Raw genomic sequence first — 12,042 nt, 5'->3', positions numbered from 1 at the left:
ATTTCAACCAAATAAACCTATGTATTCTGTGTAATGAGATCTCTCTCGAAAGGCATAGAGAAGATGGTTGCTGGTGTCTGCAACAGTGACATGTGTAGCAGGGAAAGAAAGCAAACAAACAATTCCTGTCCTGCCGTCTCCCTTAGTCTGCAATATGAATGCTTCCTGTGACAGTCAGGGTTCTTGTTTCTCAGTAACAGAGGCCAGCTCTGTCTGACTGAACGAAAACAAAACCAAGGGAGATGACTGAAGGATTCCAGAAGAGAAGGCAGCTGTGTGACAACGTTTGAAAATAAGCAAGGTTTCCTCTAGAGGACTAGAAAGAACCATCAAAGCCATGGTCTCGGAACAGAAATGGTCTGAGCCGTCTGCGCCTGCTGACATTAATGAACTTGAACCATTTCTTTCCTCTGTCCTCACTTCAAGCTTTCAAGATCAAAGTCACACGAGAGACAATTTATCTGGCTGAACTTAAGTTTCACGTTATATCCTGAACGTCCTGGGAAAACAATAACAACTCGATCCTTCAAACTTCTATAGTGCAGCAGATGCCTGTATTGGATTCCTTCAAGGGCACAGGCAAGAAGGGAGAGGAAAGGCTCCCAAAGAAAATAAGAGTACCCTTGAGAAGAGGAAATGAACATTGAGCCATCTGTAAATTACGCTGAACAAAGCTCTGACCTGTGACTGCTGAGCTGTGAATCAGCGGGGGCACTTGCTGTCAACATAGATAGAGAAGGCTGGGGAACTGGACTTTCTCGTTCTTTGGGAATTCCAGCTATCATCTCAGAGCCAAGGACAGCGAGTGGTCCTTTTACTAAAGAGTAGCTCAAAACACAACCCTTTCAGAGCTTAATAAAAGACATGAGAAAACCAGCCCTCTTAGTGCCTGCAAGCACTCCTACAAGAAAAAAAAAAAAACAACTAAGGAGTCCTAAAAGTTGTCAGCTATGTAGAAGTTGTCACTCACTTGAAGACTTTTCCTTTCCCAGGATGAGAAAGAGGGTGACTATTTCTTCTTTTCCTATGACAGGTAATGATGGAGGAGGGAAGAGAAGCCAGGGCAGAAGTGAGGGAGTGCAAGCAAGATGTGGCATCTCCAGCCAGGGACAGCTGCTCATGTAGAGAGTAACAGATCCTCCATCCACACATCTGAACAGGAGGAAAGCTGTTGGAAAGAGACAGGGTGATGTTTCCAATTCTACTGTTTGATAAGACAAGAGTCTGTGTTTCCTTAGAGGCAAGAATACACCATTGGAGATATCCAAGTGAAAGAAATCGTCTCTATCTATGAGAAGTACCTGGTAAAATAGGAGCAGGAGACCTGCAAAGATAGTGGCGCAGAAGGGCCTCAGGTTGGAGTGTACATCTAGATGCTCATAGGGCCTCCTGAAAACTCCTAGGCACTGTTCTTCAGATGCCACCACAGATGGGGCTCACCATCCAGTGTAGATCAAGCAGCCGATTCCAGTCCTCCCTCGGTCCTTCCTCCAGGCTACAGCACACTGAAAGAAACTAGGAAGGTGGACTTCAACAGAAGCAAGATGAGAAAGTCAGGAGAATCTAAGAAAAGATACACAGTTCCCTACAGCACAGCCACTGGTCAAACTTGGGCCAGCTGAGAGGAAGAGACACATGAAAATGAACAAGAGACAAGGTGCAAGCTCAACTAGTCTGGAGCTTGGGTCTTTCAACCATGTTTACCTAGTTCCTTCATTTGCTAGTTTAATTATTTATTTGTGTGTGTCTGTGTGCGTGTGTGTTCCTTACACACCCATGCCACATTTGCCACATCACACATGTGGAAGTCAAAAGACTTGACAGCCGATTCTCTTCCTCCTCTATGTGAATTTTACCCGCTGAGCTATCTCACCGGTCCTAATTTTTCCAACCCAGAAAGTGTTTAGAGGGCTTCCCATAATGGTATAAAAAGATGAAAAAATTAATAATTCCCTAACAAATCATGCCTGCAAGCAATGGTAAGAAATAAAAGATATGATGTTGGTATTCCACTGACTTCTGACTGTCCATGAAACTGGCTACCTAACAAATACAAGTGACTTTGAGAGACATAAATGAAAGGGAATTTATTTAAAGGCTCCAGGGCATGTAGAGTAATACCAGTCAGGCTGGCAGTCGGGTTAGGAAGGTGATCAGAAACACATTGAGGCTTTGCAGCAGAGAGAAAATCCATCCCTGGATCTAGTCTGAGGAAACCCTAACCCCTTACCCAATGGCAGGTGCCAGAGTTCCTTTTCCCAGCATTTCCAGTCGTAGACACTGACCCTAAGGCAATCACAATCTTCACGGAACTATCAAGAGGAATTCTCCACTGCCAGGATCTGAATTCAAAGCCTGTGATAGATATGCCTGGCTGGCTCAGCTTGTCATATCCCCAAAGCCATAGGGCAAAAGCAAGTGTCTGTCCTGTGTCGCTTCTTTTATAGAAGGACGGTCTTCCTCCCAGGATTCATAAAGAGAGTTGCTCTCAGCTGCACGGTACTTTGTGCAAAACAAGGAAAATGCATGTCTCTGTTGGCAAAGACAGTAGTCACTATCATGTCCACTCAATCCCCAAGACTTCTTTTTTGCCAGTGGTTACAGGCCACTGCCTAGGCTCAAAGGACAACGCATCCCTGGAGTATGGCTTCATGTCCCTCTCTGCTGGGATCGCAGGCTCAGTGCACACCAAACAGTGTATGCAGTGGCCCTGTTTATATGGTGAGCATTCTTATTTTTTTTCAAGTACAAATAACTGATGCAGCTGAGATAACAAATAGATCACAGAGGAGCACCTTGGGCTTCGAGGGAAACCCAGAGTCACACATGATGAGCTGGCGGCTTGATGACAACCAGGGGAGAAGTGCTATTATGAAGCCACAACCAGGAGCCTGGATTGGTGCCACATGCTTGTAATCTGAGCACTTAAAAGGTGGAAGTGCAGAAACTTGGATTCAGCTTGGGTTCTCTGACAAGAGATAGGCAGGGACAAAAGTTGAACTTTCACATGTATAACTGGCCTTTCATCAAGAGGTAGGTATACCCTGGAATCACGTGTGGTGTTTGGCTTTCGATGAATTACTGCAGCTATGGTGCTGACAAAGTATGGGTATGTCTGACGCAGAAATACTGGATCCTTCTGTGTGGGCCAGAAATGGAATCATTAGGTACCCAATTTCAGTCATCCCCATGGGATGTTCACTGGATGTGAAGTGTTCCTGGGGAAAGATGTAGTCAGATAAAGGGGGGGGGGGGCATTCCAGTAAGAAGCCATCTTTGGTCAGCATCCTTTGTAGAGGAGAATTGGGTGTCTTGGTTTGGTCCTGAAGAGTACTGTCATGTCCAGTCACTGCCAAGACATATCTGATGTCCCCTCCTGCCCTCTTCTCGATTTCTGCCTTAAACTCTGTAGTTTCTTGGCTTTGGTTCATATACACCTGGTTCATTCCCTCCTTTGAGCCCTTGCTGTTCTCTGGCTGTAACATGAAGCCTGCTGCCTGGTTTCCTCCACATCTTATTTATTGTGTTGGATTTCTGTTACTGTTTTCCACAGAAACCAGAAATCGATCAATACAAGGTTTGTTTTGGCCTTTGTTTTCTGGGGTTTGGGTCTACGGTCAGTTGGTTCTACTGTGTCTAGGCCTGTGATAAAGCAGAACATGGGGACAGGGATACCCATAGAACAGAGTTATTAGCTCCACGGCAGAGGAGAAGCAAAGAGAGACAGCTTGCTTTCTTGACAAAGCCATTCTCACAAACCTCTCCGGTTATCCATGGGTTGATCCATCACAAAGGCAGAGCCCTCCCCATGGAATCGCCTCCCAAAGATCCTATCTCTGAGGAAGGTAGCATTAAAGACCAAATCCTCATCATTTGTCTAAGGGGAGTCATTTAAGATCCACACCACAATGCCCATTTTCTCAGTGCTCCTTCCTATGTACAGCCAATCCTGCCTTTCCTGGCACATCCTCAATCTCTTCTGCACTCTATACTTTTTTCTTTCTTCCTTTCCTTTTGTTTCTTTTTCTCTTTCTTTCCTTTCTGTATCCATTTTCATCTTCTGGCACCCTACAAAATTTACCTATTCATTATGTGCACTGTTTGCTCTCTGTCTGGTCCTGGCTAGAACCTAAGTTTCCCAAGACTGAGGAACTGTGTCTCCTTTGTTCACTGATTCATCTCAGGCACCACGGAGATGCGTAAATGTGTGATAATTCTCAGATACGATGAACATATTTTAAGCAAAGGTTTTATAGCTCGGTAGAATGTTTTGATTTTCCATTTGGAAATTAAATTTTCTAAGGAAGAAACCACTTTTAAGTCCAGAGGCTTGAGAGAATGAATTTATTTAATTCACTTAATGCACAAACCACCAAGTGGTCCAAATGCGGCTCTCAGCAGAAGTAAGAGCATCTCTCCTGCTATAGCCATTACTTTGCTCCTGCTAGAAACACAAAGAAAGGGAAGTAGAACTGCAAATAAAGAATTAATTAATCAGTGCTCTGACTTTTCCCAAAATCCAAGGAAATTTACACCAACCCTCTTTGCTATTTACCTAGCATTATCCTCTGGGATATGAATATTATATCCTGTGAGTTCCTGCCTTCTGTTGGCACCATGTGTCCACACAAGTGTGAATGCTTTCTATGGGCACCATGTGTCCACACAGGTGAGGATGGACTGCCAGGAAAAGCCTTTCTTGGCACTTACCGTGCATTAATTCACTTCGGACCCTTCATGCTCTGGAATGCTATTCATTTTTAAAATGGCAAAAGGCTACTTTGCCAAAAAAAAAAAAAAAAGGCAGTGTTTTGCAGCCTTCTTCATAATAGACTAAGATAAGGATTAGTTTTGTTATGTGTATGCTGGGGTAAACAAGGGGATTGGAGCCTTGGCAAGGCTGCTCTGGTTGGCCAACCCTGCTCTGCAGCTTTGGGCAGCCCTGAGGCTGGCTGCCCTTCAACAGAGAAGCTCTGCTGGGTCAGATGATGTCAGAGGCCATTAATCCCTACCAACTAGTGGCTGGAACAGATCCTTTGATGACAAACAAGGCTCAGAGCCTCAACTGGTTCTCATCACCCAAAGTCTTACAAATATCTCTGCCTACAGAATATATGGTCCACACTTTAGACTTCAAGATAACAGTTATGTCCTTAAAATTAAACAGGAAGGCAGGGATGCGATACAGTGACACTTGACCAGTGTATACAAAGTCCTGGATTTGATCTTCACACTGAAAACAAAACAAAACAAACAAAAACATTGAAAATAAACATTTGAACACTGTTCACTTTTTCTTTGGATTTGTCTGCTGAGCTTGCTTCATAAATTCTTCTTACTTTCCATATTGCAGAGGCTGAAAGGCTCTGAAGTGTTTTCCCCCTCTGGTTCCCTAGCCAACCACATCCTGGTTGAATGTTAGGCTATATCCGACAGATAAATTCGCATGGCTTTTGAAAGGGTCAAGGGGGCAGCTAGCTTTCTCTGGCAGCAGTAGAAGGTATAGCCTGAGCCTCTTAAATGTGTCTCTGCAATGGCCTATGTCTTCCACCTTCCCATCCATCCTGGGACCACCAAGTTCCCTGAGAGGAGTCAAGTGTCTACATGGTCCCCACTCTGGGTCACAGACACTCTCAAGCTTTTGGAAATGGCATGCTGAAAAGTCAGGGGTAGACATGACTCACCTTCCTTCAGCCCCTTTTTATGAAAACTTCTGTTTGTTTTTGGTTCTGGTTCTGGTTCTGGTTCTGGTTTGGTATTCCTGTTTGAACTGTGACTGAAATATGTTCTTACATAGGAACTTCGATTCCTGTTACAAGAGAATTCTAGACATATAGCTTTAGCTCCCATTTCATGGTCACACATATGATGACCAGAGTTGAGTTCTCTTAACCCATGTTTATCCTTTAAGTAGGGTCTGATGATCCACATAGTGATGCCTGCTCAAGCCTCTGCATAGTCTCACCCTCAGTTCCTCCCTGTCTAACAAGACTGCAGGGCGATAGCTTCTGACCCGGGTGTTTCTTAGCCAGGGACACGTGAAAGAATATCAAGCTTTTAATTATCTGCTTTCATATTACAAAGAAATAAAACAAATACCCTATCTCCCCAGCATGTGTATAACCAGAAAGGGCCTGGTCTGAGCCTCCCAATGAAAACCAGGGGCTGATTTCTGGAAAGAAAAGAAAAGAAAAGAAGAGAAGAGAAGAGAAGAGAAGAGAAGAGAAGAGAAGAGAAGAGAAGAGAAGAGAAGAGAAGAGAAGAGAAGAGAAGAGAAGAGAAAAGAAGCCAGTGAGTGAATTCAAAGGATCAAACTGAAAATATCCACTACTGCCTAACTACTTAAGAGAAGAGTAAGCTAGGTGTGGGGTACACCCTTCAATCTCAGCACTGGAGGCTGTGTCAGGAGGATCATGAGTCCCCTGCCAGCCCAGGACACCGGATGCTGTGCCTCAAAATAGAGTCAGTTAAATTAGAAAGAAAATATAACTGATCATGATCTCATGCATTAACACCAAAACAAAGTTCAAACAGAAGGAAGACTTACGTAGTGAAAGCAATAACCCATTCAAAATACAGGAAGAGGGCATGGATGATGATGGGCCAGCGGTCAAGAGCAAGGGCATGGACGATGGACCAGCGGTCAGAGCACTTGCTATCCATGCAGAGGACCAGAGTTTGGCTCTCAGCATTCACACTGTGCTACTCACAGAGCTCCAAGGGATCTGGTGTCTTTACCTGGCCTCTGAGGGCATCTGGATTCACACGCACATCCTTGCACACTGACACACAGACACATAATTAACAATAATGTATCGTTTTCAAAAATACTTGAAGGTAATCTCGGTGACTATTTTTTTTAAATCTTTATTTGAGAAAACATTTTCTAAGTGTGATAGTGGAGTCAAACTCATGTTTTAAAAACACGAGTTCTTCAAAAATATCCTTGCAGTTGAATAGTTCCAACACGAGATTTAGAAACAACAGGACCTAGCTAGCACTTAGACCCACCCAACACTTACCTTGGATCACTTTACTTCTCTCTAGACCTCCTACTCTATACTTCCAAATTGAATCCGAAACATCATAAATATATCACACCTAAATGCTTCAGTGTCGATCTCCAGAAATTGGAAGATTCTCCTACAGTGCCACCATTCTATCTTTATCACAGCTAAATAAACTGGCGACTCCGTGGCACCATATGATTATCTGGTGCAATTTCAGATTTCCTCTCTGAGACAAATTTAGGTATCTGGTCTAGTTTCGTGTCTGTTGCTGTGATAAAGTATCCTGACGAAAAGCAGTATAGCAGGGAAAGGGTTAATTTCAGGGGTTAATAACAGGTTCCTGGTTATGGTCCATCATTGCAGAGAAACCACAGAGGCAGGCCCTTGGGAAAGTTGGTTGTACTACATTCACAATCAAGAACCCAGAGAAAGGGATGCGCTCACGCTGCCTGCTTCTTGTTGTAGCCATCGGCTAGCTGTCTGCCCTCTTGTATAACTTGTGTCAGGTTGACATAAAACTAGCCAACACGTGTAAACTTATAAAGGTGCCACCCTCATTTAGGGTGAGTCTTCCTACCCAAAATGAACAAGCAAGACAAACCCCAATAGACATGTCCACAGACCAGTCTGTTCCAGACAATTCTTCAACTGAGGCTCTCTTCTCTGACGGTTCTAGGTTGGAGTGAGTTAACAAACACTAGCCAGCAAGCGCGGTGCATCTACTTTGATTGGGGTCAAGCATTACACTTGGTGTTAGTTCTCTTTGTGTCTTAATTGGGCTTACTATTGCTGGGATGAAACACCACGATTAAAAGCAATTAGGGAAGAAAAGGAGTCTATTTCGCTCACATTTTATATAATAGTTCATCATCAAAAGCAGTGAAAGTAGTAACTTAAGCAGGGCAAGAGTCTGGAGGCAGGAGCTGATGCAGAGGCCATGGAGGAGTGCTGCTTACTGGCTTGCTCCTCATGGCTTGTTCAGCTTGCTTGTTTGTAGAAGCCAGGACCACCAGCCAAGGGATGACACCACCCACAAAGGCCTGAGCCCTCCCCCAACAATCACTAATTAATAAAATGCCCAATAGCTAGATCATTTTTATTAGACATTTTCTTCATTTATATTTTAAATGCTATCCCAAAAGTCCCCTATACCCTCCCCCTCCCCGCCCTTCTCCCCTACCCACCCACTCCCACTTCTTGGCCCTGGCTTTCCCCTGTACTGAGGCATATAAAATTTGCTAGACCAAGGGGCCTCTCTTCCCAATGATGGCCAATTAGGCCATCTTCTGATACATATGCAGCTAGAGACACGAGTTCTGGGGTTACTGATTAGTTCAAATTGTTGTTCCACCTATAGGGTTGCAGACCCCTTCAGCTCCTTGGGTACTTTCTCTAGCTCCTACATTGGGGGCCCTGTGTTCCATCCTATAGATGACTGTGAGCATCCACTTCTGTATTTGCCAGGCACTGGCAAAGCCTCACAGGAGACAGCTATGTCAGGGTCCTTTCAGCAAAATCTTGCTGGTGTATGCAATAGTTTCTGCGTTTGGTGGCTGATTATGGGATGGACCCCCGGGTAGGGCAGTCTCTGGATGGTCCATCCTTTTGTCTTAGCTCCAAACTTTGTCTCTGCAAAGAGAAGAGACGCTTCTTCCAGCTGTGGAGGCACTAACAATGGACGCTCAGAAAGATGTTCAACCACCAAAGCCGCAGCCAATGATATATATTTGTGGAGAGTGTCACACCGAAAATGAGATAAAGTCCAGGGATCCAATCAGATGCAGACAATGTGGGTACAGAATAATGTACAAGAAAAGAACTAAAAGATCGGTGGTTTTTGATGCTCGATGAAATGGGGGAGTTCAGAAGTGTCTTCATTCATACATTTGCCTCATTGACGTTTCTCCTTAATGTATAGCATTTCGTTTAGTTTACTTAATGACTACAACTGTATGCCTATGATTTCATTTAGAAATACAATTGTATTTTAATACTTTGTATAAAGGAAATTTTGGTTCAATATATGGCTTAATTTATTATTGTTCTTGTAATTCCTCACACAGTAAAAATTAAAAGTGTTTCCCCAAATCAAAAAAAAAAAATGCCAGTAGCTAGATCTTATAGAGACATTTTCCCAGTTGAGGTTCTTTCCTTTCAGATAACTCTAGCTTGTGTTGGGTTGACATAAAACTAGCCTGCCACCTTTTTCGTCCATGACACTGGCTTTTCTAAGTGCAGCATAGTCCATGGTTCTCCACCTGTGGGTCAAGACCCCTTTGGGATCATATCAGATATCCTGCATATCAGATGTTAATAACAGTAGGAAAATGACAGTTGTGAAGTAATAACAAAATAATTGTATGGTTGAGGTTGACCACAACATGAGGAACTGTATTAAACGATTGCAGCATTATAGGAAGGTTGAGAACCAATGTTTTAGAAAATGTTACATTCTGGATTGGTTGTGTTCTGTTATTTTGTTCTGTTATTTTGCATGATCAAAGATTTCTGGATAATTCTTTGGAAAGCAAATACTTGGGGCGGGCATCCAGAGAAATCCAAGGGGTGTTCTGTAAGGACGGAAGGGTTTTATACCTTTCTTAGCACATGGTCAATTGGTATTTGAAGTGTAGCTTGTGCAACTGAGGAACTGAATTTAATTTAGTTTTAATTACTTTAATTTTTAATCTTAAGTAACTGCATGCAGCAGTGTTAATTGAATCATTCATGTAATGTAAAGGGGAATATAAAATAGCAAAGGAAGGAGTCACATTATCCCTATTTGGAGAGAGCATGGTCCCGTATTTCAAAGTCCCTGAAGACTTTGCCAGGAAACCTTTATATTTGAAAAACATTTCCAGCAAAATATCAGAACACAAAATATAACATATTTAAAAATCAATATCTTTCCTATATACAACAGCAAGCATGCCACAAAAATTTAAGAAAATATCCTAATCCTAATAGCTTCACAGAGAGTAATGAAATGACTAATAAACCTAACCAAAAGAAAGAAAGAAAGAAAGAAAGAAAGAAAGAAAGAAAGAAAGAAAGAAAGAAAGACAGACAGACCTCTACAATTAATACTAAACCACCAGGTTGCAAGGTGGCACATGAAAGCTCTGTCTTTATGGGTACAGTGAGAGCTGCTTCAGAAATATTATGTCCCCTGAATGTCTTAGCATCTTCAACCTGTAGGAACCATGCCAAAAAATGCCTGTCTTAATTCTTCACTGTGTACCATTCAGTTTAGACATATTCAGACATCAGTTGCTTCCTCTGCTCTAAGACTTGTCACACCTGTCAAACACCTGGCATGTGGGCATAGTGCAACAGTCAGTCCTTAATAGAATATTGGTTCCCAGTGTCCTGGGGCCACCAGTCAGAACTCTAACATCCTGAAACACACGGAAGGCAAGAGAAAGACAGTAAGAGTGGTCGTGAAATGCTTCCTTTGATTTCACCCTGGCTTTTGACTAAGGAGAAATTCTGGCTAGAAGAAAAAATATGGGAAAAGTCAACTGTAAGAAAGAAGCTCTTGAGGAAATTTGGACCCTGCAACAAGACCCAGAGTAAACTCCCATATAAAATGATGATGTCTTTCTGGAAGAGCTGCAACTGGTACACTGGTGATCCTTACCAGATGCACCATGATTGTACAAGCCTGCCAGTATGGTTCAGCGCTTTCATTGGTTCCCAACTATGGAATGTGGATCTTTGTGAACATGATGCCCTACAAGAAGTGAGTATGCTTTAAACTGTAAACTGTACCAACTGACAGGCAAGCATAGAATACCACCATTGTGCTTTAATAGCCAATGAATTAAACATTTCCAGATAGGTCATGGATCAAAAAAAAAAATTAAACTACCAAGAAAAGGAGCAAAAAAGAAAATTAAACAATGGAAAAAGCATCCATGCTTACAGACTAGAAGAATAGTGTGAAAATTGCTGTAGTGTGGAAAGTTATCTATAGATTCAAATGCAATCTCCATCAAAACTCCAATGGCATTCTTTACAGAGCTAGAAAAAAATATTCTAAAGCTCACATGAAAACATGAAAGACACCAAATACACAAAGGAATCTTAAGGAAAAAATAATGCTTGAAACACCACAATACCTGACCTTAAACTATAGTATAAAGCCATAGTGATACTTCAGGTGCCATGTGCGGTACTGTCACAAAAAGAGACACATTGATCAAAGGAAAAGAAGAAAAGACCAAGAAATAAACTGACAAAGTTTCAGCCACATAATTGTAAAAATTATACATTGGGGGAAAAAAGACACCGTCTTCAACAAATGGGAATGGGAAAACTGTATGTGTAGCTGTAGAAAAATAAAACTTGATCCCCATGTCTTATCCCACACAAAAATGGATTGAATACTTTCATAATCAAGACCTGAAATGTTAAAACTGCTAGAGCAAAAAAATCACTTCAAGATGTGGACATAGGCAAGGACGTTCTAATATGGATGCCAACAGCACAAGAAATAGCCCTGAGAACTGGGCAGCAAGATTACATGAAACTAAAATGTTTCTTGCAGCAAAAGAAGCAATCATCAGAGAGAAAAAGAGAACCAGCCACCTTCCTGGTCAGAGCACAGGTGTCCGCCCACCTGAGAGGCTTCTGCCTCAGGTTCCCCGGGAGCCAGCTTGGTTCCTGGACTCCTCTGACTCCGCGGAGGGCAGTCTGCACAAGTGAGAGTGTGGAATACAGAGGCCAGCAGTCTCTGGGACAGGCGAGAGCCACAGAGCCTCTGAGGCGGCGCCATTTTCTGCTCCAGACAACCGGCCAGCTTCCTGATCAGAGCACAGGTGTCCGCCAAGCCTGAGAGGCTTCTGCCTCACGTTCCGTGGGAGCCAGCTTGGTTCCGGGATTCCACGGAGGGCAGTGTGCGCAGGCCAAAGCAACACAGCTTCTGGGAAAGATCCTGTTTTGGGCCTTCATCTTCAGCCAGGAGGAGGTCCAAACAGATAACTGTGCACCTTCCCTGAAAGAGGAGACCTTGCCTGCAGAGACTGCTCTG

The 12,042-nt window shown here is 43.0% G+C and overlaps 2 pseudogenes; both read left to right on the top strand.

The window, feature by feature from the left end:
- Positions 1–8,684: 8,684 nt before the first annotated feature.
- Positions 8,685–8,908, top strand: LOC110285167 (annotated as a pseudogene).
- Positions 8,909–9,391: 483 nt separating this feature from the next.
- The window catches only part of LOC110284540, a 131,889-nt pseudogene continuing 129,238 nt past the window's right edge, over positions 9,392–12,042 (top strand).

The sequence above is a fragment of the Mus caroli genome, chromosome 18 (genome assembly GCF_900094665.2).
Source record: "Mus caroli chromosome 18, CAROLI_EIJ_v1.1, whole genome shotgun sequence".
NCBI classification, from domain to species: domain Eukaryota; kingdom Metazoa; phylum Chordata; class Mammalia; order Rodentia; family Muridae; genus Mus; species Mus caroli.
Note: the sequence above shows the minus strand (reverse complement) of the source record. Positions and strands in the feature narration are given on the sequence as shown.